A 6,000-nucleotide genomic window follows, 5' to 3' on the forward strand; every position below is an offset into this window, starting at 1 on the left:
AACATGTATGATATACATATTGAGGAATCTGAATGCCTTAGCCACATGCCGAAACCCAACACGTAATAGCATTTGAACCCGTTTTCTGACCAGCTGACACCCGTCCGTCAACTGATTTCTGCGAGGGCCTCAAAATCTACGCGTACCGCCTAATTTACATAGAATGTAACAAAGTTTCTAATAGGTTGGGAGCAGGACTAGACGTTTGCTGTCCATTTGAAGTCAGTTATCTTGTCCCAAGTCCCATAAAATACACTTATTAGCCAAGAGTCAATGCTTATATTGTTTTTGTTCATACGTCGCCGATCCAGCCTCCAAACCGATTACAGAAATCGAACGATCTAGCTGCGTCTTCATTTCAATTTAAACTTACATACAATACACCAGGCGGCAGTAGTTGTCAAATTTAAATCGATCGAGTAAATTAGATTTGAACGTTTCATTCACGTCATTTGTAGTATAGTAAATAAATAGTTGCTGTTTTAACAATAGCTATACAGCCCTCACTCGGGTCACATAAACAGGAAGCTGGTGATATTTCAGGCCTGCAGTCCTCGGTCTTACGGTCATGAAGGTCATGATGGTCCGGTGGGTCTCCAACTGGAGTAGGCGAGAAGTGGATGTGAGCAATATGCGGGGCAGTGCGGTTGCATCCATCCTGTATAGCTTCGTTGTCCGGGGTTTATGAAGGCACGAATGCGCCTTCACCTCAAAACGTATCACTCATTAGTATATTCTAGAATTAGTACTCTTCTTATATTCACACCGAGGCCTTCTAACGGAAACTGAGTGTCAGTGTGTCACCCGTCTCTCTTAGTGCTGATAAGGAAGGACCCTAGGTCATGTTTTCGCGCCAACCGAATCACTGTGTTGACGGATTTGTGACTTTTGCATCACCAGGGCAATATTTTGTGCCACATAATCAGATAAACCCACAGACGTTTACAAACAAGTTCTACGCGTGCTTGGCCGTTTCTTATGAAATGTTTTTGTAAGTCAAAAAAGTATCCATGATTAATTGGCGTTGTATCGCTTGATAAAGGTATTGTCAGTATTCGAAAAAGAAACTGATGATCAACATGCCATCAAGAATGAATAAGACTGCATGGTCTTCAGAAAGCTTGGTGTACAAAGTCGAACCCGCAACTGCGGCGCCCATGGTGATATCGAAACAGCCGCGGTGCCGAATCCGGCAATTCCTCATTTGGAAACCGCCATGAAAATGAACGCTGTGAATGCCTCGGCTGATCTTTGTACCCTTTAATATCGGAGAGTCTTAAATTTATATGTTAAATCATTACTTCTTAACTTCTCCAAGTGAGATATTTTGACATTATAGTCGGCATTTTCGAGAATAAAGCTTTTTGAATGCCTGCAAGTGCTCTGATTCTTTGGCTTCTCGACGATTTTCATGTTTCATCGTTTAAACCTGATCAATCACTGTTGATTAAACCAAGTGAATTAGCCATAACGTTACGACAGAATGGTCAAAAAGTTTAATCAAATTCATCACAATTTATACTGTTAATTACCCATGGGAGCCCTTGCTCAGATTAACAATGTACACACAACATCCGAACATAATGCACGACGTCTTTTTCATGTAGTAGCGCAAAACGTACAATGATGATAACAGCAGTGCATTACAATGCAAATGCATTGCGTGTTTTGTCATGATTGGGTGAAATATTCCTGGCAATTCACGCAGCTTCATCTCAACTAATAAGAGTACATGTATTTTATGATTAAAATAAACGCAGAGGAATAAATGACATTGATGGCGATATATTTTCATAACGTGCTCCGTGATGTTCATTGTTGTGGCAATTTGCAGTATTATTAGTTTGGTACAGAAGGCATGAAGTGAGGCGAGAATAATGGCGGTTTTGGTGTGACGTATGTGTCATGTGTCAGGGGGGTCAGAAATTAGAAGTGCCACACCGAAATGATATAAAACGTGGTTGATTTACATTCGAGGAACATTCGTACGAAAGAATAGGTCAGGCGTAATGAAATTACTCCATGACCACAATGGTTCGCCAGTAACAACTATACGCAGCCTTCGTCAGATGGAGTAGCCCCCCTCCCCGCCACCCTCCCCGCGCCCCTCCCGGAGTAGACACAATGACGACAAGCGGTGTCGTGAAAGTAGATGTTGTTCCCTTGGAGTGCGGAGAGTAATCTTCACCGCTGACTGCGGCAGAATGCGGCAGCGGCGACAAGAGAACAAAATCATTTACAGGAGACTACGATTCTTTCACACTATAAAAGTCTGCATTAATGCCGGTTGAGAAGGACCTCACTAGAGCGAGCTAAGCTAATGAAGTGAACCAAAATTGAGGTCGCATGAAGAAGCTAGATAGCCTATGTAAAGTTGCTTGTAAAATTAGATACTGTCACTACCTCACCACTGACCATTTCGTAACTCATGAAATGGTCTCCCCATCCTCACTAGCGGAGGAACAGAATTACCCGATCATGGACTTGGCAATATTACAATGATGTCCAACTGATGGAACGACCAGGTTTATAGACATTCCGCCATTGTTCAAATCTCGTGTTTACGAGCTCAGTTCTCGCGGTACCATTTCGCCGGATGATATTGATGGTTTTGGTGAGTGCTACGAGAATTGGCTGCCAATGCGGCATTGTCCGAAAAGAAATTGGCCAAGTAAATTTATGTTTGCCAATAATGTGACAACATGACTGAGCATTGAACATTTCTGCAGACATCACTAGGACCGGTGTTAAAGAACATGATAGATATTTCGTGTCCGCATATGAATGGACAGTGTAACCATACTGGTTTCTTTGATATGATTTTTGTCTTGAAATCAAAACAGTATGTAAGTTCTTATTACTTCTAATTGTTCCTGCTGTAGGTAAAAAATGACATACAATTTTATGCAAATCCTGGCAGAGCCACTGTTTCATCGTCAGTTGTTAGTGGAAATAAGTTTTGGGGGGCATCTAGTGGCATATAAGAGGTCGGCTGTCACACTGGCTGCCCCAGACTATAGTCCCCTGGTGCTCTTCTCCGCCGCTATGATGGATAGCTGTTGGGATAACACGTCAGGCTAATTTGTCTATGCCGCTATCAACATGAACGCGGATCTAATTATGCCTCATTAAGGGCTACCCAACTCAATACCTTCTATGACACGGTAGCTAGTGAAAGGTGTTAACAAATGACCGCTCAAATGACGTTTCATTTCCATACAGATAGCCTCGAAGCACCCCCAGGGTGTTTTGGCAAATTTGCCAAGAACGTATCGCTAAGCACGCTGTCAGACTCAGAGGGTGAATTTCAACTTAAATTGAAGAATAAAATATCCGGAACAATGTACATTGATGTATTACATCATCCCATAAACCCGGGCTGAACTTGACTGTATCATTGACGTATTATTAAACACCACTGATGGTTTAAAGTCGATTTCAATTTTCAACTCCTCATCAGAGGACAATGAATTGCCGATCTATTGCATATCGACCAGGGGTAGTCGCAATCTTTATCCTGTGATTCTCGCTGTCACGCCGGGCGATTCGCAACTATACCCCGGAAGCCAGGATCTACCGAAGTCCATAAATGGGTCCGGTATTCACGGGTTCCGAATGTTGAAATTTTGGGTTTTGGCCTGTCCCTCGGGCCCTCGGAAGCTGGCCCATTGTTCGGGCTCCGCTGTTAGGTCATCAACCCTCTAAGTAACGCAACGGGAAACCAAATAGGTCAACTAACCCATAATCTTCATCGTGGCTCTTATGATTACGGTATGGACCATTTGCCCTGGAGTAATTATGACCATCAATGTAATGACAGTCAGGGGTGCCCAAGGAATGCCCACAATATTATTACCTCCGCGATCATGCAGCGCTGCGGCCGGCCAAAGACTCTCAAGCCATTTTCACCAGGTTTTCACTCATTACAGAACATTTACACTAAAGACTCCACACCACGCTCTGGGAATACAAATTATTGTAGCTGCTTCAAATGGGGCAGACATAATACCGAATCTGTCACTGCGGACTATTTTTTTCTCTTCAAATCTTGGCGCTTTCTGTTCTTTGGCCACTCAACCATCTATTGCCATCGCATTACCTGAAAATGATATTCCCCGATGCGCGTACAAAGCGAGCTAAGTATTCCCTGAATCAGGCATGTGCGAAATGAACATTTTGTTTCTTTTGAAAATGGGCAGAGGACTCGATAATGCACCGCTCATTTAAAAGCGATTACGTGTTTGGAAATATTCATTGGTCGTTTTGACTCATTCCGTGTATTGTTTTTCTTCATGTTTCCTGCTAGTTTCCACCACCCCCCTCCCGCCACCCGTTCTGCCGTGTGGTCTCAGAAATGGCGGCGGGTTCTACGCACCAAATCCAACCTTACGCATATGCTCTATCTGAGCGGCCTAATTTGCATGCTGACTGAAAATCATACCATGCTCTACCAAGCGGCCTAATTTGCGTTCTGACTGAAAATCTTATCATGATCTACCCAGCGGCCTGATTTGCATGCTGACTGAAAATCATGCCATGCTCTACCAAGCGGCCTAATTTGCGTTCTGACTGAAAATCTTATCATGGTCTACCGTGCGGCCTGATTTGCATGCTGACTGAAAATCATGCCATGCTCTACCAAGTGGCCTAATTTGCGTTCTGACTGAAAATCTTATCATGGTCTACCCAGCGGCCTAATTTGCATGCTGACTGAAAATCTTACCATGCGCTAGCCAGCGGCCTAATTTAGACGCTGACTAGAAAACCTTTGTGCTCAACACCACAGCCTGCTGAAACAACCAATTCATTTAGGAGAATTGCCAGTATGTAGATTAGACCGAAACGCAGGGCAGGCTTTTTCGCTAGCATGCAAATCAACCCATAAAACAATGATAGTCCAGTCCTTCAAGAGATACGGGGAGCAGTACCTGACCCAAATAACTTATTGTCCACTTTCGTATATCGCCGAAAAGCTTCCATCTTGAACATACAGAGGTATTCTCTCCGTAACCCTGCCATGTCCACCTGAAGTGCCTGGAAAGCTTGGCAATGTCAAAATATTGGGGGTCAAGACAAATAGCTTCCAAAATCGTTGCATATGCCGGTCACCGCACCACAATCTCTTTGAAGCAAAAAACTGCATCTTTATCTGCATCAAGCTCTTCATTAACCAATTCGGTCCCTGTCAGCCTTAACAAGATGGATCGGTGCTATCATTTAGCCTCATTACGCACGGTCCGAGACATCGGCACTGATATCTTTAACAGCTAAACGCTAATACGAAATAGATAGATTCAAGTTCTAGCTTGATAGAGCAGATAGCACATGCCGTGTCCAGTTGCAGTATGAGTGTCTGAAGCAACATACCTTTTCACTGAAGGCAACATTGATTGGTCGTGTCAGTGGGACGTATATATACTCTAGTGTCACAGATCTAAGACCTTCCTGAATATTGGTAAAGGTTGCCTGAATGATGGGACATGTGTGTTATACCCATAAATCTTTATAGAACCATCCAAAATTATCTTAAGAGTGGGACCACCTTAAAAACTAATGCGACTTTTCTAGCCACGATGCGCCCATTATGGCAAATTTTATTATTGAGATCTTTTTTTCTATTTCCTGACAAACTGCATCATAAAAAGATGTTTGAATAATTAAATAACAGCAGCAATAATCAGATTGAAATAAAGACGCACACAAAGAGATTTATTGTACAAGTGTGCCACCCACGCACGCTAATAATTGTTGCGGTTGTCATTTACGAACAGATTTCTTTCCCGTCATGCAAATAGGTTGTCACCAATTGTTTACCCCGGAAGTTGCAATGTCATGTAAATACCCGGATGTATATATCATTTTTGCAGGTAAAAAAGTGATCGGATATACGCTTGTCGATCCAGAGGCGGTGGCCGTGTGGCTATTATTTTGTTCAACGTCGTGTTAAATACCGTGGGTTTATATTAGGCGCTGAACGCTGACAAGTTCATACCAAGCCAT

Source organism: Lineus longissimus, chromosome 11 (assembly GCF_910592395.1).
Source record: "Lineus longissimus chromosome 11, tnLinLong1.2, whole genome shotgun sequence".
In the NCBI taxonomy this organism is placed as follows: Eukaryota; Metazoa; Nemertea; class Pilidiophora; order Heteronemertea; family Lineidae; genus Lineus; species Lineus longissimus.